Source organism: Dipodomys spectabilis, unplaced genomic scaffold (assembly GCF_019054845.1).
Source record: "Dipodomys spectabilis isolate Male_0828 unplaced genomic scaffold, ASM1905484v1 ptg000073l, whole genome shotgun sequence".
NCBI lineage: Eukaryota > Metazoa > Chordata > Mammalia > Rodentia > Heteromyidae > Dipodomys > Dipodomys spectabilis.
The window spans coordinates 2,060,579-2,084,314 of record NW_024870750.1 but is presented as its reverse complement, the minus strand read 5'-3'; positions in this window follow the sequence as shown (position 1 = coordinate 2,084,314).

Below are 23,736 nucleotides of genomic sequence, written 5' to 3'. Positions count from 1 at the left end.
CTCAAAAGAGTTTAGAGAAATAAGCTGATTATCGCCTGCAGCTTGCATGATGGTGAGCTCACTTTCTCATTTTACTAAGTGACTCCAAAAGTCTGGGTCACTCCCCTATCCAGTAGGTCCCTGGAAATCTACTGGTCTCAGTGTCATCTGACCGGTCCAGCTGCCACAGCCCATCAGCACTTGTACTGTCCCATTGTCATTATGCCACAGTGAGGCGTATCAGGAATTTACAAAAGCAAGAGGTTTTGTTCTATCTAGGTCTGAACTCTTCCTTTATGACACTTACCATCTCTGCAGATAGGGCAGCTAGAAAGTTCTGTGCTGGAGGAACAGTTCCTGGGTGTCATGTGACTGAACCATGTGGTGTGTTTACGGTGGACCAACCATCAAGGGAGCTCATCCCTGGTTTGTCCTCTGCTGGGAAATTCATCTCAGGTATTTCCACACTGCCACCTTGAGTTCACTGGGAATAGTGCGTCTTCCCTCTTCTGGTCACCCGAGGGATTTAAGGTTCAGTGTTTATCAAATGACAGGCATTTCAGCCAGCCAAGACAGCATTGTCTTCTTTGCTGGAGCTCAGTCCTTCCTGCTGCAACTTCCACAAGCCAGCCTCCCAATGGGCTCATCTTACTGCCTGGAGATGTGCAGCTTAGATTTGCTATGTGGCTTTCCTTAAGAGAAAAGCTTAGAAATCAAACCTTGCAAAGAAGTGGAATTGTAAGAAGGAAAAGAAAAACCCTTCTCAGAATCTACCCCCACAGAGACGATCAGTGTTCAACCTTTTGTTTTTCTTTTCTTTTGTTTTTAAATAAGTTTTTTTAATTGTGAAAATACTGTACAGAGGGGTTACAATTACATGAGCAAGGTAATGAGTACATTTCCTATCAAATTAGTTTTTTGGACATAGCATCCTATACATCTCATTGTTGTTGCAATGGGTCAACCCGTATCCCTATTTAAACATTTTGTTTTTTTTCCTTCCATTCCCCAAATTATACCAACAGCAAATACAGTGAAAACAGGGGTTATACCATGGGGAAGGGACATAACCTTCTGTTTTTCTTTAAAAAAACAAAAAGCAAATACAAACCTCAAGATATATTACAACATGTTGTTTCCAAATACAAAGAGAGGGCAACGGACAGTTTGCTCCCTTAGGGGTAGGGATCCCAGGAGTATAAGTAGGACAACACCCCAGTCCACAGGGATCAGGAGCCTTGGGTGAGGAACTGCTCTTTCACTAGACTTCCCAGCAAGTAACCAAGTCAATTCTGGGTAATCCCAATACCAGGAAGTGCTCAGGCAAGCTTGATGAGGTGGGAGGCGCTTAGAGTTTTGGAGAGGAGTGGCCTGGCCTTTATACTTGGAGGTAGAAAGCCCCCAGGGAAGGGCTGGAGCCTCACCTGCCCCAGTGCACAGGAAGAGGCAAGGACTTTCTTCCGCATCTTGGCTGTTCACTCCTGTGCAGTGGCACACAGACAGAGACAGGTTGAAGCTGTAGGTTCTAGGTGCTCAGGATAGAATCCATCCCCCAGTGAGGGGATTGCAGGGCCCTAAAGTTTTGGGGCCCAACCAGTGTTCCTAGACCATGTTCTCCTAAACAGCAGAGGAGTCGGGGGTGAGGAGAGAGGTATCAAGGCATCCTCTACACCCAAGGTCACCTCAGAAACCCACCCTAAGAGATAGGAGGCAAATTTAAAATAATAATAATAATAACAACAACCTTTAATCCATAGATTACAAATACAACAATGGTAGCTTTTCTCAGGACATAGAGTGGGTAAGGCAAATGGAGTTAGAAAGGTATTTTTGCTTAAGAAGGGATGTCAGGAAGACAGAGTTGTGGGTCAAAAGAACAAATAGACACAGTAAGGAGGCAGTAGGGTCTGTGGATACTCCTAGGATACTCCTAAGCCTGCTGCTGGATCCTGTTTTTATTCGTGCATGAGGTTCAGACTTTTAAAAAGAAAAACAAGAACAATGACCAAGGAATATATACTTGTGAGTGTGCAGAAAATATGGGTGATATGGGATATGGTTTCAGTTTCCTTTGACTTTCTAATTCCATATCACCAAAGTCAATATAATGGGATTTTTAAATTTTTAGTGGTTTTTAAAAATCATTTAAAAAATGGTTGTGAACTAGCCATACAAAGGAGTTTCAATCCAACATATCAGTTTATGAGCAAAAGCATTTTTGTTGTTGTTGTTGATTGGTTGATTGTGGGGCTAGAACTCTGGGCCTGGGCGCTGTCCCTCAGCTCTTCAGCTCAAGGTGAGCACTCTACCACTTGAGCCACAGCACCACTTCCAGTTTTGTAGTGGTTAATTGGAGATAAAAGTCTCATAGACTTTCCTTCCTGGGCTGGCTTTGAGCAGTCATCCTCAGATCTCAGCCTCCTGAGTAGCTAGGATTACAGGGGTGAGCCACCGGCGCCCGGCTAACACAGTGCATCTTGTCCAATGTCACCCCTCCGTCATCTTCTCTCCATCTGTCTCAACCCCACCCATCCTCTCAAGTTTCCTACTTCATTTTTACATATATACATTGAGTATCTTGAGACCACATTCACTCATTATTCTTTTCTCCATTTGTATGTTTCTTCCCCTTAGTTCCCACTCCCCTTAGACAAGACTGTCTGTTAATTGTTCAAAGGGTGGAAATCCACCTCTGCACACACCATATTTTTTTTTTATCAGTTTGATTGTGTATGTGTAGATGTGTCCCTGTGTGTTTCCATATGTATTTGTACTTATTTCCATGAGCGAAAACATGTGTGTCCTTTCTCTGAGCTTGATTTACTTCACTCAACATACATAGTTTAAAATCTGCCCCAAATAATTTCCAACAATGATAACCTCCTCCCTTATTTTCTTCCACTCCCCTCCCATTCCCCCCAAGGTGTAAAGTTCATTTCCAACCTAGTGTCTAGTGAGTTTTGCTGTTGCATTGGTTCACCCTTGGTCCTATCTTTTCTGTAATTCTCCTTCCCTTCCCCAAATCAGATGAACTTATATACAAGACAAGTGACCACAGTACACTAAAAAAAGAAAAAAAAACTTGTTTCCATCTCATGGAGTTCATTTTGATTGGCATCGTTTTATAAGGTCACATGCACATAGCTATTTGGCTATTGTAATCCTCTGCGAGGACTACCCTCAGCATATACTAATTATTACAAATGAGGGAAACCATGGCGATTATGTTTCTTTGGGTCTGGCTTCCTTCACTTAATATGATTTTTTCCAAGTCTTCTGATGAACTCTTTTCCACCCCCTTCCCTTTCCTTGCTTTTCCTTTCCCTTCCCTTTCTTTTTGTTTTCTCTTAAGTGCTTTTCTTAAATAAGTTCCTGCCATTGATTACAATGAGTGAAGTTCATGGTGGGAACAAATAAAAAGAATACTGCTTTCCTCATTCTAATTAGGTGATTCATTGCCCTCTAGTGGTAGGATGTGTTAAATTTTGACATAAAGCACAGGTGGATTGATTTCGTTTCATTCACTCATTTATTGAACAGCTACTAGCTACCATGTACAGTTCTAGGACCTGACACTATATTAAAAAAAAAAAAAAAGATGTCAGGATCTTGACTTCAAGGAACTACCCTAAAATAAGGTAAGCTGGAAAATTAAATAAGAAAGAACTCAGGTAGTGATCATTACAAGAGTGCTGGAGCAGGTATGTTGTGTGCAGTCATCTAGAATGGCCTCCCTAAGCAGATGGTATTTGCCCTAAGAGCTGAAATCCAAGACAGACAGCCACACGAAGACCATGAAAAAGAACATTCCAGGCAGAAGAAAGGTAGATTGGGACAAGGATTGGTGAGAGGGGCAGGGGGCTGAAGGTTGGAGGATGAATTGGGAAGGCCACATAATGGTCAGATCACACATCATCTTGGGAAACTAAAGAAAAGTAAGTTGAGGGGATACCAGCCAGGCAATAATATAATTTAATTCACAATTCTTCAAAAGCTCAGCCTGGTTACTGAAACAGTAAGGAGGATGGCAGGAGAGGAAGCTGGATTGCTACCATAGCAATCCTTCATTAGAAATGCTGATGGCTTGGCCCAGTAGAGCAGTGGTGGAAATGGAGAGTTGACACATTTGGAGATAGAATGGTGACATGTGTGGAATGGGTGGCATGTGAGTAGCAAAAGAGAAGACTCAAGAAGGACACTCCATTTATAATTAAGTGGTCGACTAGAAGACAAGAGTATACGCCAAGTGATAAGGATGACTGGCAAATCAGGTCATGACTTTTGTGGCTTGGTCACAAAAAATACAGACCACCTTTTCATAATATATATTTTTATTGTAAAGATACTGTACAGAGGGGTTACAGGTACACGAGTAAGGTAATGAGTCCATTTCCCATGGAGCCCCCTCTTTTGTTTTTCCCCTGCTATCCCTTCCCTTCTTCCCTCCCCAGCCCCCTGCCCAAGTTGTAAAGTTCATTTTCAACACAGTGTCTTGTACGTCTCATTGTTACAATGGCTCATCCTGTATCCTTATTTCAGCATTTTGTTATTACCCTCCCCCTCCCCTAGTTAGAAAATTGCATGTACAAGATGCAGGGCGCCAGAATCAAATACAGTGACAACAGGGGTTATACCCTGGGGAAGAACACACAAAAGAAACAAAAAAAATCACACAGTACATAATAAATACATTAAAAACAACAGCAAGAAAGATAAAGCCTCTTGTGTCCCTATCTTGGGGTTCATTTCGCTCAGACCAATTTTTTAAAGTGTTATGCAGTGATTGTTGGCTAATTACTATAAAGTTTTCAGGCGATCCAAGAGAGCTATATCGTTTATCAAAAGGAAGGAGGCAGGAGCTCCCAGATAGCAACATGAGGGAATCTAAACAACAAAGAAAAAGACTTTTAGCACCATAGGTCTACACGCCCAGCATTCAGAAACTTGTGAATTATTTCTCTCCCAATTCTTCTCCATCTTGTGGAAGTGGCCAAGGTCTTAAGACTTCAGGAGTGAAAAGATGTCCAATTTCCTTCTGCTAGTAAAAGAGCTGAAGTCCAGAGACAAAAGAGTGGAAGGGACATCAGCACACGTAGCGCTTTTGCTATTGCCCCTTAACTCAGCATTCCTCCCAACAGTCCCGCACAGTATGTCCAAATCCCCATTTTCCAGCTAGGAAAGCAAAGGCTCTGAGACAGCAAAGCCTTACACATGGCCTCTGGCAGAGCTGGAATGGGAAGCCTCAGGATCCAGGGCTCTGAAATTTATGCACTGCTATATGTAAAGAAGAGTTTCAAAAACGTGAGGGGGGACATAAAACTAATTTGGGTCACTTGCTAGGACCAGCCAGATGGCAATGGTTCTATAAAATAGCCAGGCAATTTCTGCTGGTTTGAGTAGAACTAAATTTGGGATGTTGTTACTGCTGCTGCTGCTGCTGTTGCTAATGTAACTGCTTTTCCTAAGAGCTATGCTTCAAACATATTCCCTTGCTCGATCCTTACAAGTTTGTAATTTGTTATCATCCATTTTACAGGTGAAACTAAGACATAGAAAGTTCATACCACCACCATGCTTAGTGACCAAACACACACGTGGACACAGGTCTACCCATTTTCTCTCTAAGCCTTTTATCAGCTTCTTTTACTTCTCTCAGTTCTTAGTGCAACCTTGAGTCATCTTTGAGCATCGCACATAGTAGAGAGTGTGTGTGTGTTCTGGGGCTTGCAGGGCCAGAGCACTCTTTTAATTTTTCACTCAAGTCTGGTTTTCTACCACTTGAGTGGCAGTTCCACTCCACAGCGTTATGCTGGTTAATTGCAAAAGAGAGTCACACACACAAACTTTTCTCCCATTCTGGCCTTGAACCACAATCTTCAGGTCTCTGCTTCTTGAATAGCTAGGGTTATAAATGAATCATCAGAATCTAGTGATAGATCAGGAACTGAGTTCATGTCTGGATAGGCCATTCCATGTGAATGCCCTGTGCAGTCATACTGTTTTTTGTCTAGCTCTAAGATAGGTGAAATACAGAGCCAGATGAATACATGTGACTAGAATATATTCACTGCAGAGTCCTCCTACTCTCCAAAATTGAGGAAGATAGTTTATCCTCCTGTAAGGCACAGATACAAGGATATTTTTTAGACCAACTACAAACTCCTCTGGGTGATTTGAGGATCTGAAATGTCCGTATCTCTTTGCTTTAGATAGCTGCCTTGTTTATCCTGACTGCACTACTGCTTGCTTTGTCCAAATGATGTCTGAGCTATATCTTTCCATTAATTCAAGTTCACTGTTAACATTTCTCCATATAGTTGACTTGGACATTAGAGGCAGATGTAGGATTCATAGCACTGAGGATTCATTACAGATGGATTGGTCAGCTTGACATCTGTAGTCTGAGATAGCTGAGATTTACTGGTGAATCATGCAGAAGTGGCTGTGGTCCTCTTTATGGGTCTGATTCATGTACTTCAAGAACAAAAAAAAAACATTTTTCTTCAGAGTTGTAAAACTGGTTTTGTTTTTTACTGTTTTTTGCCTTGATGAAAATAGTGAGCCAGTAGATGGCGCTAAAGTAGCACAAATGGGGCTTTCCCAAATACTCCGAGAAAGGCTGGAAAGTCATTTTATTTCAGGACATTTTAGAATGCTGTGGAAAAGGGGCTAAAGAACCATAGAGACATTGCTAACAAGACTTCTGACAAGCCATGGTGACACGTGATTGTAAGCCCAGCTGCTCAGATGGCTGGCACAGGAGAATCACAAGTTTGAGGCCAGCCAGGGAAATTTACAGAAGCACTGTATTAAAAAAAAAAAGTTGCTATGTAACATTTACCAAAGTATTTAAATATTTCATTGAAACGAGTGTTATAAATAAAAGAAGACTTTTTGTCATTGTTACTATCTAGGTGACTGGAGGTACCAAAACTATGACCTTTTCCCTGTTTTAATAAGCTGTGTTAAATGGGAATCTTCAGTTTTTTTCAAATCCCTAGGTTTACTAAGACTGAAAGGTGTGGTAAGTTTAAATTACTGCAAGTTTTCAGGAAGCAATAGAAAGTAGAATGCTAGAAAGTGACGCTGTGTCTCAAGTGGTAGAGGACTTGCCTTGAGCTGAAGAGCTGAGGGACAGCGCCCAGGTCCTGAGTTCAAGCCCTGCGACCAACAACAACAACAACAAAAAGGATGCTAAAGGGACCAGTGAATGCAAGGGTATTGATAGATATTACTTCCCATCGTAGCTCAGTTTGACCCTGAAAAATGTTAGTTAGGCCATATTAATTTACCTTGTACTGAGTTCTCTAACTGAAGTAAAGAAAGTTCTGTTGGCTGGAGAAAAGTGGAAGGCAGTGATTGAGTGTGCCTTCTTTTCCACATCCCAACTAGAGGCCAGTGGGCTATTTCCTTTTATATGACACAGAATGCAGTATGCATTCACTGCTCTATCTTGGGGCTATATTAATTTTCTATTTACAGTAATGACTAAGAAAAATATGATCAAGATAACTTCCATGGTCTGAATGTGATCACTCTCCCAAACTCAGATATTAGAATTTAAGCCCCAAGGTGATGGTACAAAGTGGTGAGGACTCTGGGAGGTGACCCAGCTTAACTGTGTGAATTTACTCCCTCTCATCCCTTCCACCACATGAAAGCATAGTGACCAGGTGTCATCTTAAACACAGAGACGAGCTGACCTTGGTAAATTATTTCTTGCTTTCCTGAGACTCTCATCCAGGCACCAGGCATATTGACTCAATGATGAAAGAGAAGATAATTAGACAAGACGAGCTTGTTATAAAACAAGAAAAGTAATGAAGCACCCAATGGCCACCCCAGTTTATCTTCAACTACAGGTAACTTGTAATAGAGTTGCCTCACGAGGAAGGGTTGCATGTATAGATATTCAAGCAATGTAGATTTATTGTTTTTCCACTTGTTAACAATTGCCTACAATCAACACAATGAATATTAACAACTCCAGGATACATTTCTGATACAAGGTATTAGATGTATAATTAGAAATCCACTTCTAATTGTTCTAATTTCTAATACATTTCTATACATCTCACACAAAATTGTTAGTGATTTAAAAAAAAAAAACCATAAAATCCCTTACAATGTTTTAAGCACATGACAAAATTCAATAGGCAATTTATAGTTCTTTAGTTTTATATTTTACATTACTAAATCATAGCCCCCAGTTCAGTAATGACTCCCTGTGTTTACTGAGTGGTTGGATTCAATCTTGGCTGCATATTAAAATCACCCAGGGACATTTAGCAATCCTGAATCTTAAGCCAAACCCAAGAAATGACCTCAGAATCTCTGGGGGTGGGACCTTGACATCAGTATTTTCACCTTCAGTGGCATGTTGGGAGTTTGATTGGGTCAACAGGTGTAACTGATTAGCCAAAGGTGACAGATGTTCATTCAGAGTAATGGCATGCCAGATGTTCAGCAGGCATTCCTTTCCAAGAGCCATTATTTCCCATCTGAAACACATTTGCGTTCATCAGTCATTTCATGTCTCTTTCACCAAAGTCACAAAGAGGATTTAATGCTCTCCAAATACGGGGGCCCTTCTGAAAAGTAAGGCCTCAAGATGGATGAATAGTTCCTTGTCTTCTACATAGAATCCCATTTAGATCTTTGAACTTCCGAACAGTTTTCAAATAAGCAGGTAATGTTAGGCAGGTGCCTCTTATCCAGTGTTAGTCTTCCCAAATGACCAGCTTGGTCTGCCAGGTCTCCATTTCTCCTTGGCTCAGAAGCTCTGTTCTCAATCTGTCAGCACAGGAAATTGCTGGTGGGTATCTTATTTCATGCAAGAGGCAGGCAAAACAAAGGTGATATTGCTCAAGGCTTTGAGTACTTTTCAGCTTGGACTTCAAGATCTCTTCTCCACAACTCTATTCCATCTCTGGGGAGTAAGTTACCTTGGAGGAAAAAGGAAAGGCAGGATCCAATTCTCAGGATGCATCTGTGTCCACATGGAAATAGGGCATATTTGTAGTGAAATGAGCAAGACTCACACTTGATATAGCTTCTACATATAAAACCTTCCAAGTCTCTAGTCACCTGCTTCATTCCATTTTCTAGGTCATATTGCAGGCTATACTTTACTTTTAAATATCCATTTTCTGAACATTATTATAGTGAGTGGCTTAAAAGTAGACTGTTAAATTTGGGCAATTAGAATTATTAAATGACTCTGGTATGAACTGTGGTGAATACGGGAAAGAGACGAGAACTTGGGTGGTTAATGAAATAGGATATTTTTTGTGTGTGTTTTTAAAATAAGTATTTGTTGACAGCCTCATATTAGAAAGGCCCACAGGCAGGACAAAATGGCTTCTCTTGAGGGTAGAATTTCCTGACATGCTCTGGGGTTGATCTGGTGAACCTCTGAGCTTCACAGTTTTTGTTTTCTTGGATTATCCAATAAGTTCACTTTCCTGGAATCAGGTAATGATAAAAATCACCTTGAGTCTTCAAAGATTATCTGTCCTTTTAACAAGTGTATATATTACTCCTGCATCTGTGCATGCAATCTTAGATTTTCTTCATGGGCAACTCTATCTTTTTTATCTTGCTTTCTGTGTTTAAAGAAGTTGACTCTTGGGCTGGGAAGGTGGCTCAGTGGTAGAGTGCTTGTCTTGCATTCATGAGGCCCTAGGTTCGATTCCTCAGTACTACATAAACAGAAAAGGCTGGAAGTAGCTCTGTGGCTCAAGTGGTAGAGCTCTAGCCTTGAGCTGAAGATGAAAAGCTGAGGAACAGTGCCCAGGCCCAGAGTTCGAGCCCCACGACCGACAAAAAACAAAAAAAGTTAACTCTGCCTCATTCTTGTACTCTAGCTTGAAGACTTCTTGGTAGCACAGCTATTCCAAGAGGTCACATTTTCACATTTTCTAGAGCAATATGATTTTCAAAAATATTTTTAAAAGGGCAGTTTCTCAGCTCTCTCATAATTTTCCCAACATAGGCTTCACGCAGTTCTACAATATGGTGGCTCACACCTATAATCTTAGCTACTCAGGAGGTTGAGATCTGAGGATCACAGTTTAAAGCCAGCCTGGGCAGAAAAGGCCATGATCCTTATCTTCACTTAAGCAGCAAAAAGGCAGACTTGAAGCTATGGTTGAAGAGGTAGAGCACCAGCCTTGATCAAAAAAGCTAATGGAGAGCAACCTGGACTCCGAGTTCAAGCCCTAGGGCTGGTACAGAAAAAAAAAGATTGAGACAAATATGAAAAGTAATTTTAACAGGTTTTCTAGGAAAGGGGAGAAAAAAAGGAAAGGAAGAAGAGGGAGAAACGGGTAAGTAGAAAGAGGGAAAGAGAAGAGGAAGAGAAGAAGGAAAAAGAGCAGGGGATCTTACAGTAAGTGTGAGGCAGGGGTCTTCATTCAAGGAGAACTCATCCTAAAAAAGTACAAGTCTTTAACTGTCTGCTTTTCATAAAGATGTCTTGATAACGATAGTGTCGATTCCCACCCATTCTAATATAGAATGGCTGGTGTGTCCCTGTTTCCATCACACCAATGTTAAGCTTTGCCGTGGTAAGGAGCTGCAGAGGGAAGAGGAATGGGAGATAGCCAGGCAGATCAATCAGTAAGCTCAGCTATGGTGGAGATGGGGACCCAGTGTGGTCATGGGTTTCCTTCCAACTGGCCAACAGGTTCTTGCTCTCTGGGGCAAACACAGAAAACCTGGGGCTGTGGTTTTTTGTCTCTGTGATACAGACTCTGGTCAGATGGTGGCAGCAACGTTCAACTACTTTTCCTTTCCACCCCTTTTCCAGATCGAGGGAGGCAAGGAATCGGTGTTCACAGCTTTTATTTTTAATTGTTATTGTTAAATAGTTGTACAAAGAGGGTCACAATTCCATAAGAGGGATTCACATATTTAATAATTAATGGGTAAGGGGAAAAGGCATCGGGCATGTATCCATGCACAAACTTCTTTTTCTAATCATTTATCAGAAAGTTTGAAAGTACCATAAGTTCAATGGAAGCCGGGTTACAATTAAATTTACATGTGTCCTTATCTTGTTAACTTACAGATGAATATATTCATTAATTTCCAAGTTCTCAAGCCCCTGCTAGTCACTAACCTGTGCAGATGGCTTCTGACATGTATCCGTAGCAGATGAATGAAGCCTGCTGTGGGGACAAAGTTAAAAAGATAATCATGGAGAGGGACATGTAGTTATTCATGGACTACAATAACTGTGGGTTGGGAATGTGGCTTGGTGGTAGAGTGCTTGCCTAGCATGCATGAAACCCTGGGTTCCATTCCTCACTACCACATAAAAGCTGGAAGTGGTGCTGTAGCTCAAGTGGTAGAGGGCTAACCTTGAGCAAAAGTAGCTCAGGAAGAAGTCCTAGACTGGTAAAAAACAAAATAATAATAATAAAAAACCAAAACAAAAAATGAATACAATTACTGAGTAATTTATTTTCTCTATTTCTTTAATGGAAAACACTCAAACATTTATGTTTCTCTTGCCTGCACAATGATTTGAGTGCTTTGAACAGAGCACGGCACATCGTAGTTGCCTGGTGAAGGGCAATGAGTGACTGAAGGTGTAGGTGGCCCTTGGCATCCACAGGTGCATGGCTCCAGGACCTACTGCAGATAAAACAGGCTATGGCTTTCATTCTCTCTCTCTCTCTCTCTCTCTCTCTCTCTCTCTTTTGTTGGTTGTGGGGCTTGAACTCTGGGCCTGGGTACTGCCCCTCAGCTCTCCAGCTCAAGGTGAGTGCCCTACCACTTAAGCCACAGTACCACTTCTGGTTTTTCTGATGGCTTATTGGAGATAAGAGTCTCACGGACTTTCCTGCCTGGGCTGGCTTTGAACTGTGATCCTCAGATCTCAGCCTTCTGAGTAGCTAGTATGATAGGCGTGAGCCACTGGTGCCCGTCTTCATCATCTCTTATGAATGGAATCCTCATGCAAACTCCTTATACGAAGCGGATGGCATTGACACAGAGCCTAGGTCCATCCTCCTGAATATTTTAAACCATAGATGACTTTCAGTACTTAATATAACTCCTGTGTAAACAGTTGCTACACTGCATTGTTTAAGGAAAGATAACAAGAAAAAGCCTGCCTATGTTCAGCGCAGCCAGAATTGTTTCCTGAGTATTTTTTGATCTGTGGGTGTGGAATCCACAGAGAGAGTGCTGATGGTAATTATAACACTGAGCTATATCTATTCAGAACATCCTTCTCTGCACGTTCCCAAAGGAATACGGAAACAGGCCTAAGGAATGATGCTTGAAGCAAGGACCGAAGGATAAACAGGAGGTAACTAGGAGTGTGTGTGTGTGTGTGTGTGTGTGTGTGTGTGTGTGTGTGTGTGTGTGTGTGTGTGTGTGTGTTAGAGATGAGAGTCTTCAGGCACAGGAAAGAGCAGGAAGGAAGGCCTCATTGGTGGCCTGAGGAATATGGCTTGCAGAGAAAGATAAGATGGGAAATATGGCTGCAGCCCAGGAAGGGGTGAGCAGTGACACAATCAGATGAGTGTCAGCTAGAAAGGTAATGAGTAGATTCCAGGGATACAGGCCCAAACCTATTTCAAGCCCATATGAGAAAGGATGGTGTGGAGAGAAGTTGTGCGGCTCACCCAGTGAGGACTTGGAGATATATACTCGATGGATCAGGAGTGAAGGAGGAGCTCTGAGGGTGATATTGGACTGCTGACTGGGCAATGGGATCTGTGGCACATAGGACAGCCTGGAGGAGGAGAGAAGAGCTTGTGTTCTGTCTGGAGCATGTTGAGAATTTGAGGTAGCCTCGGAAGATTATTAATTGCCTAGCAGGACTGGGGGCCAGAGCGAAGAGAGGTCTGGAGCAAATGGATTTGGGAGTCATTGACATTTGCTGTTAATGATGTTTGAAGAAGACACAGTTGAACTCACCTATGGAGAACACATAGGAAAGGGTCAGAGCCCAAGACCAGTCTAGAGGAACCCTCACATCTAGTGGCCAGGAGCAGCAGGATAGCTTGCAATCAAGGCAGAGAAGTCTGGGAATGTGGCTTAGTGGTAGAGTGCTGGCCTAGCATGCATGAAGCCTTGGGTTGGATTCCTCAGTACCACATACACAGAAAAAGCTAGAAGTGGCATGGTGGCTCAAGTGGCAGAACCTTGAGCACAGAGAGGCTCAGGGACAGAGTCTAGGCCCTGAGTTCAAGCCCCAAGACTGGCAAAAGAAAGAAAAAGAGAAAGAGAGGGGAGGGGTGGGAGAAGGGGGGTGGTCAAAGAATGGAAGAAATGCAGAAGATAGTGTGTGAGCATAGTGGGTAGAAATTGCCAAAAGCAGGGTGATCTTTCCCTGTGTTCTGAGAGACAGGTCAGCTGGTCTACCTTTCACCATAGCTCTATATGTTACCTGTCCATTCATTTGTCTGTTTAACAATGGCCACTGCTAGGCCTAATACAAACATACTGAACTCTTGGTAGAGCAATGGAAGAAGAGAATTATGTGTTAAGCCACCAGAGCCAGAGGCCAGGGCCAATGGAAATAAGGACTATGGAAAGCAACTCCAGTTAGAGCAATTCATGGGAGACTCGATTTACAGATGTGATGGGAAAGAGCAGAGGGCTAAAGTCAGAGGTCTTCTGATCTGAGGTCCTCTATTGGCCTGCCTGGGGGTTTCTCTGACTTAGTTTGGTTTTGATTAGATTTCATCACAGGGACTGTGGTGAGTGGGGGAGGAGAGAGAGGGAAATCATATTCTGTACATCTAATTGGAATCTTATGAAGATCTTATGAGATCTAGTATCTAAAAGTCCTTTGGAAAACAAATAGCATCAGATACTTTCCATATGGCACGAGGAATTTTTAAATTAGTCTTATAAAAGTAGAACCACATAATATAAAAATCTGGAGATTTTCCAGGAATTTATTCCCTTCAAACAAAAACAACTATGTAAATGCTTCCTATCTCTTTCTGTCTTGCTGCTAATACCACCTTCTTTTCTAAACTGAAAATAAGAAACAAAACAACTACTAAAAGCTCTGGCAATGCGGGAAAAGAATAAATGTAGAATTTTAACAAAACAGAGCAGCTAGGACCACCCAAGCGAATGGATTCCAGACCAAACAGCAAAAACAAAAGGATTACTACTAAATCCTCAACTCTGGTTTAAAAGCTGAGGAGCGAGAGGGGCCTCACCCACCCCCACTACTTTTCTTGCCTCTGGGCTGGCTCTTTGCTGTGCTACCTCCAGAGGGCCACCTGGTATCTGGCTTTCTGTCACCTCCCTTCTGCAGCCCACTCCTAGCATGACAGTCCCCTTCCTTGTGTGAAACAAATTGTCCCTTAGGCATCCCCACAATAGCCAAAGTAATCATTGCCCTTGAATAGCTGCCAAGTTCCAGCACCTTCCATCATTAAGCCTTGTGTTTGGATTATTCTGACAAAGATTGGAGCTTTCCTTAAAAGAAATTTTGTTTTTAGTCTTTTTTTAATATATATTTTTATTGTAAAGATACTGTACAGAGGAGTTACAGTTACATGAGCAAGGTAATGAGTCCATTTCTTATTGAGCATTGTTATCCCCTCCTTTGTTTTTCCCCTACTATCCCTTCCCTCCCTACCTCTCCAACACTCCCCCCACCCCCCGCCCCGTTCCCGCTCCCCGCAAAGTTGTAAAGTTCATTTTCAACATAGTGTCTTGTACATCTCGTTGTTACAATGGGTCATCCTGTATCCTTATTTGAGCCTTTTGTTATTTCCCTTCCCCTCCCCAAATTAGAAAAATGTATATACAAGATGCAGGACACTGGAATCAAATACAGTGACAACAGGGGTTATACCATGGGGGAAGAACATGTCTGGGCACCAGTAGCTCACATCTTGTTATCAGAACAACTCAGGACGCTGAGATCTGAGGATCAAGATTCAAAGCCAGCCCAGGCAGGAATGTCTTTGTGAGACTCTTCCAATTAGCCACCCAAAAAGCCAAAAGTGGAGCTGTGGCTCAAAGTGGTAGAGCACTAGCCTTCAGTTACCCAAGCCCTGAGTTCAACACACAGGACAAGCGTGCATGTACACACATGCACACACACACATAAATGAAACATTTTAAAATCTTGGTTAACATCTCATTTACTTCTTTAAGCCTTACTTCAAAGTGCCTCTGGTGGAGAAATCCCTAGACTATGAAGTAAATAGAGCTTCAGTCTCAGGCTGTTGGTCAAGGAGGAGGCCTTGCCCAGGCCCAGTGCTTTGTTTTGTCTCTGTGATTCAGTGATCCTTTTTCAACACCTGAAAAAAATCCTCCACTCTTCTTCTGAGCTAGCAAGAGTTTCCAGATTTGTGAGTCACTGAGGCAATAACTAGGGTGTATTGATGGGCTGAATCAACTTTTCAAGAGCTATGTCACTCTAGATTTTAAAATTTACATATGTTAATTGTACATATCCATGGGTTCAGTGTGATAGTTCAATGCGTGCATACAATATGCACTAATTAAATAATTCAGTTTTATTTATTTTTGGGGTGGGGGCAGGGTGTTGTTGTACAGCCCAGGCCTGCCTTGAATATACAGTCCTTCTGCCTCAGCTTTCCAAGTGCTGGTACTATAAATGTATGCCACCACATCTGGCTAAAATAATAATGCCAAATTTTAAAGATTTACATAAATAACCTGGATCCCCCAACCTCCTTAGGATTCTCAGATCACTCTTCAAGGAAAAGGACTTGAGTCCTGTTTTCACATGTATGCTGGAAATCTAGCAGGCTTCTCCTTCTTTTAAGATTTCTTGAGAGCTAGTAGAGAGAAGGATGGGACTGTCTTGTTACCTTTGGGGCTGAATCTTCCTCTTGGCTGTAAGATAGGCCTTGGCCTGGTCATCTCTACTGTTGCTTGCTGTCCCCTCCCCACATTTCTTGTGAATTTCATCACCCCAATTCCTGCTTACATTAGACTGTCACTTATGGTTGTTGATTACCACCAAGAGGCTGAGGGATTTGAGAATGAATGAATGAATATCAGGGAAAAAATCCAAGTCAAATGTCAGAGGTGCTTTTTCTCTAAGATCACTCTCTATGATCATTCCAGTGAAGAGTCTGCCTCTGTAATTTCAGGGCTTATTCTTCTGATAGAAACTTATCTTCCTTCCTTCCTTCCTTCCTTCCTTCCTTCCTTCCTTCCTTCCTTCTTTCCTTCCTTCCTTCCTTCTTCCCTCCCTTTCCCTTCCCTTCCCTTCGCTTTTCTTTGACAGTACTGGATTGAACATATGGTCTCATACCTGCTATATATTGAGCCAAATCCCCAGTTTTTTGTTTTTTTTTTTCAGGTAGGGTCTTATGCATTTTACCCATGACTGGCCTCTGACCAAGAGTCTCTTACCAAGATTCTCCAGGAGCTGGGATCACAGATACATACCATGAAGCCAATCTTATTGGTCAAGATAGTCTTACCAACTGGCCTTGAACCTCAATTCTCATGAACTCTGCCTCCCTAGTAGCTGTGATTATAGGCATGAGTGGCCTTGCCTTGCATCTTCTCATTTTTGAAGTCTCTGAAGGACCTCAAACTTCTTCCCTCTAAAAATTTAAGGGGAAATCCCTCAATTTCCTTTTACTTCATTGCACAGACCAATGTATTACTCTTTGTTTTTATCTTCTCCCACTTTGTACCTAGAGAGATTTGCCTTATACCACTCCCACCCCCACCAAAAAAAAAAAGGGCGGGTAAATAATAAGTTTTCATCACAAGTCTTTAGGGATAAGTATTGCTCTTCCTCTTCCCCTTTAAAAAAATAATAGATATCTATAACAGAAAGTTCCTTTTCATCCCATTTGAAGTTGCATTATTAAAGGACTCCAACATTTGAGGCCATACAGCAAAGTCCAGTCTAGCTCACACCTTACTGGTTTGTCGTGACTCAGCCAGTCATTGAATCAGGAAAGTGTCTTTTCCCTTGTCCCTACCCCCAAGCAATTTTCTTTTGATAGTAAACTTAGAATATCTCAGTTTAAAACCCAGATAAAGTGTTGGCAATTAAAAACCATCTGGATTCTAGGCATGCTGGAAAAAAACCCCACACATGTTTCGTGGAAACTTATTTTTGGGTCTCTGATGTTTAATGAGAAAACTGTGGCTTCTGACCAGCATTGCCAAAGGACTATGGATGGCTTGCCACGGTAAGCTACAAGAAACAGATGAGTGTCAAAGTATATGGAACCTAGAAAGCACGCACTGAAGAACTACCGACTCTGATGGAGTCCAGGAGGAGGGAAAGGGTGTGGGAGGAGTGTGGGAGAAACAGAGGTACCTGGAGGCACTGAAGGGAACATCACTGTATTAAGTTGGTAAATGACTTAGACCTTGGGGCTATAATCTTTTTCTCCTCAGACAGAAATCATTTCCATCTTGGTGGGTAAAATTCATTTATAAGCTATCAGACACAAATCCTTGGTATCGCTTTAAGTTTAAAGTGAGTCAGCAGCTACAAACCAATAGTAAATAAGATAACCAAAGGTATGGACCATACCCCTACCCATCTTCCTTCGAGAGGCTTCTGTTAGACATTGTTCCAGGGTGATGTAAAAAGGGCCTGGGGTCATCTGTTCTCCATTTCTAGGTTTTGGGTATGGTTTTTTTTTCCAAACATTGAACAACAGTGTTTCTCTCTCAACTTCTCTAGGTCTATCAACCATTTAAAGTTCTTTTGCTCAACAGTGGTTTCTATGATATGGCCTATTACCTTAAAGAACAATATACTTAATGTTCTTCTGAGTTCTAAATCTTCCCTACCCCACAATACTTATTTAAAAATCATCTATTTATGGGTTAGGTGCATTTCATATCTCCTAGACCAAGATAATTATATACATGCAGAAAACTGAATGATGCAGGCACTGGGCTGAGTATCATAATTATGCATTAGTCAGAGATATACAAACTCAGAAACGTTTTTTTCCCTCTCTAATTCTTTTGCGTCATTGGCATGACTGTACCACATTGAAGGCAGCAACGCAGACACCTAATCAGTCTTCCGGTTGCTCATCTTACTACAGAATAATGACTCCATGAGTTGACCCATGAACTATACTTCCCTCAGTGGCTGCCTGAAAGGGACCCTGATCTCCCAGGGACACTGCTGACTGTTTCCACCAGCTCCTGTTTATTAGCACCACGGGAAGAAGGTAGCTTTGATGTAGTGAAACAGACTAGAGTTGACAGTGCTTTGGAAACAGCCATATAACACAGAGCCTACGTGTGCATCTGCAGCATCCTCGCCTCTGTACCAAAGTCCACGTTCCAGCCTAATCCTACAGAATTCCCACCGCTTCCCTTTGGCTGAGCTAGTGTGGAAATTCTTCCTGCAGCTGTTGAGGAGGCTGATGCATTTGAGGAGAGCAGAACGATGGCCTCAAGCTACTGCAATCCCAAACCCAATATCCATAGTCACTGGGGATTAAAAAATGGGAACAAACTGGGTAGTCTCTAACCTGACCTATTTAGTAGGATATAATAAAACTCACATTTCCAGAGGATCATGGATTAGGATGATAGTCAACAGCATTTATAAATTTAACTCTTGTCTATACTAATTGAGGAATACCATAGGGGCGAAACCCAAAAAGTAAATGGGGGTAGAAAAAGCAGTATTTGAATTTTATAAACTTGCAGGGCATGGCTATGTTATATAGAATATATTAGTATCATATGGGAAACATTGCTTTTTATTTCTTTATTTGTAGTGATATAACATGCCTAAGTTTACAGATCAGTGGTGTTTAGTTCATTGAAAATGATGTATAGTCATCATCACAATGCATTAGCAGAACTTTTCCATCATCCTAAAGAGAAACTCTGTTCCCATTCAACACGGACTCCTCCTCCCTCTGCTCTCTGTCCCTGGTTACTTGTATTTTGTTTTTGTCTCTATGGGTTGGCCTCTTCCAGGTATTTCATATAAATGGGTATATACAGCATTTATTTCTTTGTATGACTTATTTCACTTGGTTGTCTTCACAGTTCAACATGGCTTTGTTTCTAAATAAAGATACTTTCAATACTTAATCTGTGAGTCTCTCATAGAAAGAATAAATGAATCATCTCTTGTGATGTGATTTAATACATGTGAAAGTTTAAAAAAATCCCTAGTTTTACCTTATAAAAATGACGGGCTGGGAACACAGTTCAATAAGAGAACATTTGCTTAGCTTGCACAAGGCTCTGGGTTCAATTTCTAATACCACAAGTAAAAGAAAATATAAATAGAACAGCCAACAGTTGGTCTCTAATTACTTTTTTTTTAAGTCAGTTATGGGCTCTATAAAATATGAACTTGGTGAAAAATAAAAGAGTACTAAGAATCCCCACCAAATGATTCATCTCAGCTGAGTATGACTTTCGATTCAGTAATGAAATGAAATACACCACTTGTTCTTAGAATGAAGAGAATCAGCAACAATATGTTCTGTTTCCTGCTCTTTCCACTGAGACCTTGAGTGTTGCCACTTGTTGGAGGAGAAGGAAAGGCTATTGGTGGCCAGCAGACCCTGTGAAACACTCTTTAGGCACAAGAAAAATATGTCCAGATGATATTTCCCATTTATCACTTAAAAAAAAAAAGCAACTGCCTCTCCATGTTGCATCCAAGAAGCTTTATTCTTTTTGATGGAGACTCAAGTACTGATGGTCTTGCTCAATAAATGGACCAGTATACATATCAACCAGCCAATCAGGGTCTCTTTTGCCTTAATCTCCACCTCCCCTTCCTTTAGCGCCTGATGGATGGGGGATAGGCTTGTACTGGGAGAAGAATATGATGTCATCAAATAAGATCAAGTATGATCATGTACTTAGCCCACCCAGCAGAAAAAGAGACTAATAAAAAGAAAAAGTACAAATCCTTCTTTAGGATGAGCTCCTCAGAGCCTCTCCAGTTGGATCCAAACTTATGCCAGCGAATGAAAGCTTCAAGTTGTGTGATGTTTAAACACAAGCCCAGGCAACTACACATGCAAGCCCAAAATGAGATATCCGTGGAGAGAAAATTAGCACCAGCTGCAGCCCAATTAAGCAAAGATTCCCACAAGGGAAAGCTTACTTAAAATTTACCTAAACAAATCCTCTTCTTTTTGTTCCAGTTTGATGCTTATTAATTTTTTTAAATTAAAATGACTACAGAGAGTATCAATACCACTGTGATCGCCAGGGAAGTGGTGTTTGTGGGGGCAAAACAAACCAAGCAACAATAACAACAAATACACAACAATTAAAAAAAAAGCAAGTAGTTCTTCCACTCCAAAGAAATGCTTTGGAAAGGTATTTTTAGTCAGATACTTGTGATTAGAACATTTTTCAAATACTGAGTTCGTCAAATCGAAGTTGCATGTGCTCATAGTTTAAAAAAAGAGAGAGTCCAAGGTTTTGATGAAAAACCACTATTTCCAGCTCTGTTCTTCCTTGTCTGCTTAGAGGGTATGGCTTTCCAATAGTTTAGCTATTTCTTGTAGTATTTCTATTTCAAGATTATTTTTTATGTGTTGACTTCTTACAAGAGGAAGAGTTTGCTACCTTTTACATGTATGCTTCCACTCTTCACGGCCCTTTCCCCAGACTTTATATAACCTAATCAAAATTGAGAGAGGATGGGGAAGGGGAAGAGGATAAGGAAAGGGAAGAAGGAGGGAAAGAAGAAAAGCAAGGTGGGGAGGTCGTCAACTATTGCATATTGTTTAGTACTCAGAGACCAAGAACCAATTAAAGTACTAATCAGCTCCTTTAGCGTGCTTGCTTTGTGCCAGGAATAGTTCAAAGCCTGTCTCATCTATGAATTCATTGAACCCTCACAGCAACATTATACAAAAGGCCCCAGAATTGACCTGCGTTTTACAGTTAGGAAAACCAAGGCACAGAAAGTTTAAATAACTACATGTTACAGATTATCCCAGGCCTTCAACTTGATCTAAGAAAAAAAAAAAAAACAGAGCAATTTGTAAAAAGTGAAGGGCAAGAGACATTTGCATAGGGAGCTATTGACGGTGTGGACAGTGATAATTATGATGTTAGGCTAGTATGATCCACCACACACACACACACACACACACACACACACACACACACACACAGCCGCAGTGGGTTTTGTGGGACAGAATACTTCTGCAATTTGGGATAAAAAGAGAATAAACTCAAAATTAGGTAATTTTCTGATTGCCAGTGGCTCAGGTCTATAATCCTACCTACTCAGAAGCTGAGATCTAAGGATTGAAGTTTGAAGCCAACCTGAGTAGGCAAATCCATGAGACTCTGATTTCCAATTAGCCACAAAGTGTCAGAGCACTAGCCTTGAGAAAAAAAAAAGCCCAGGGACAGGACCCAGGCCCTGAGTTCAAGTCCCAAGACCAGCAACCCCTTTCCCCCCCAGTTAGGAACCAAGACAATATTTATTTTGAGCAAGAAAAAAGTAACAAATTAGAAATCTGAAGTTGTGACAGATGCCACAGCATTACAACATCCAGAAAAAGAACACATTGATTGCCTGGTTATTTATCAACAATTAATATCATTGCTATAAAGGCCTTTAAAATGAATTCATTCTTTCATCTAGAATGATAAAAGAAAATGTGTGTGTTTTGAATAGACATAGCATAACACTTTCTTTCAGCTAGCCTGATCATTATCGGAAATCTTCTATGAGTTTTAGAATGTTTGTTCAATGTGGGATAACTTTGAGCACAAGGTTTCATAATCTTCTGCAATGAGCTGAAGCTCCCCAGATGGATCCAGTTTTGTCCTGTTGTGACTGCTCTTCTGTATTCCTTGCATTGATGCCCACCATCAAGTAGAATACAGGGAGAGACCTGAAGCATGGAGCCCTCCAAATTACCACCTCTCAGGGCAGAGAGACCCTGACCTCTAAGTCAGGCCACTGACTGGAGCACTCAGAACTTAGCACCCATCTCTAAGTGCTGATGTTTCCAATGGCACCCTTCCTATCAAGACAACTCTGGCCTCTTCCTCCAGGTGGGGACTTGGGAGCACAGCAACATGGCGATTTTGTAATTCAGGCCAACGCTGGCAGCACTGCTAACAGAATTAGAGGGGAGAGCTTGATGGGTCAGGGCTGAACAGAATATGCTAATGAGGTAACTTCTGCAGGAACTGGAAAAAAAAAACAAAAAGCAACTCTGCTTTCCATCTTTCAAATCAGACACCTGAGACATTCCACCAAAAGAAAGACATAAATCTTCATTTGAACAACCTTCATTACAAACCAGGGAGAGAGGAAAGTTAGCTGTCAGGAGATGTGGGTCTCGCTGTCAGAGCTGCTTAATGCAGGAGAAAAGGCCCTTTTCAGCACCCAGGACTGGTCAGACAAGGATGGAAACCAGAATCCCCACCTTTCCCATCCCAACCTTTTTCCTGCAGCCAGGGAGCCACTGCTTTTGCTAGGTTCATAGGAGAGCAGCCAAGGTCATATGCCAGCCTGGGCCTGAAAAGAAAATCCAAGAGAGGGAGCTGTAAACCATTTTATGAATGCAGAATGGTTTTCACGGGCATCCTGCAATTTTTAAAACTGTACAAATTCACAAATAGCTTGGTTCAAGTTAAAAAGCAAAGAGGAGGATGAAAGGACTTTTTAAGACAAAAGTAAGAAACTTCTTTCAGATTAAGGCTATACACAGTGTATTTCCAATGCATGATAGCGGAACAAATATTTTCCAGTAGGACTTCTAAATGCTTCAAAATGCTTCACTCTCTTTCTTCTCCTTCATCTTCCTCATCCTTTCCTGCCCTCTCTCACTTGGGATATGGTCTTTATATAGCTGGACTAGAACTTGCCATATAGTCCAGGCTATCTCTTTTCCCAAGTGCTGGGATTACAGGCATGTACCACCATGCTAGCCTTTCTTCTTTTTACAACATTAATGTACAATATAAAAATGCATGGCATTTCCTAAATTGTGTTTACGTAACGTTAAAACAATGTATGAGCTATTCACACTAACATTTGGAAATAAACCTTTAGGGGTCTGCCTCTCCAGTCAGTGGAATCAGTATGTTTGATAATACACATCATGCATGCACCGTGAAACGCAGCATAGAAACTTCTGTTCCATAATTTTCGTCACTGGTGTACAAATTGGTTCAGAATATGTTGACTTTCACGAACAGCTCCTGAGTTCTCTGGTATCAGTTATTTTCATTTAAAAAAAAAAAGCATTACTATGATTTTCAGCTATCCTGAAGAATGAGTTTGTAGTGCTTTATTCTGACCAATATATTCTTTGTTATTAAAAATCACTATGGCCATCTCTAATGATAAAAATAACACAGGGTCATAATGAAAATTCAAACTATATGCCATACAACAGGGAAGGTCCCTCAGAGATAAATGATGCTTACTTTGGTTTATCTTTTCAATGTGTGCGGTTATAACTTTCATAGCACCTATACATTGAAATAAGAATGTCCACGAGGCAGTTTTTACTTTGTCCTTTTCTCCCCTAACTTGGATCTCAGGAATGAATGTCTGCCTTGTTGATGCAGGCTTTTTGCTTCTCTCTTTTTACACTGCCACAGTATCCCATTGTAGGGGAAGTAACAGGATTGTTTAAGCTGCTATCGATATGCATTTGGGTTGTTTCCAAAGTTCCTGAATAGCTACAGTAATGAATAAAATACTTGTATAATGATCTTTGTGCACATCTGCAAGTGTTTCTGCAAGATAAATTCCTAGAAGGAGAATTGTTGGGTCAGGGTCAATTGCAT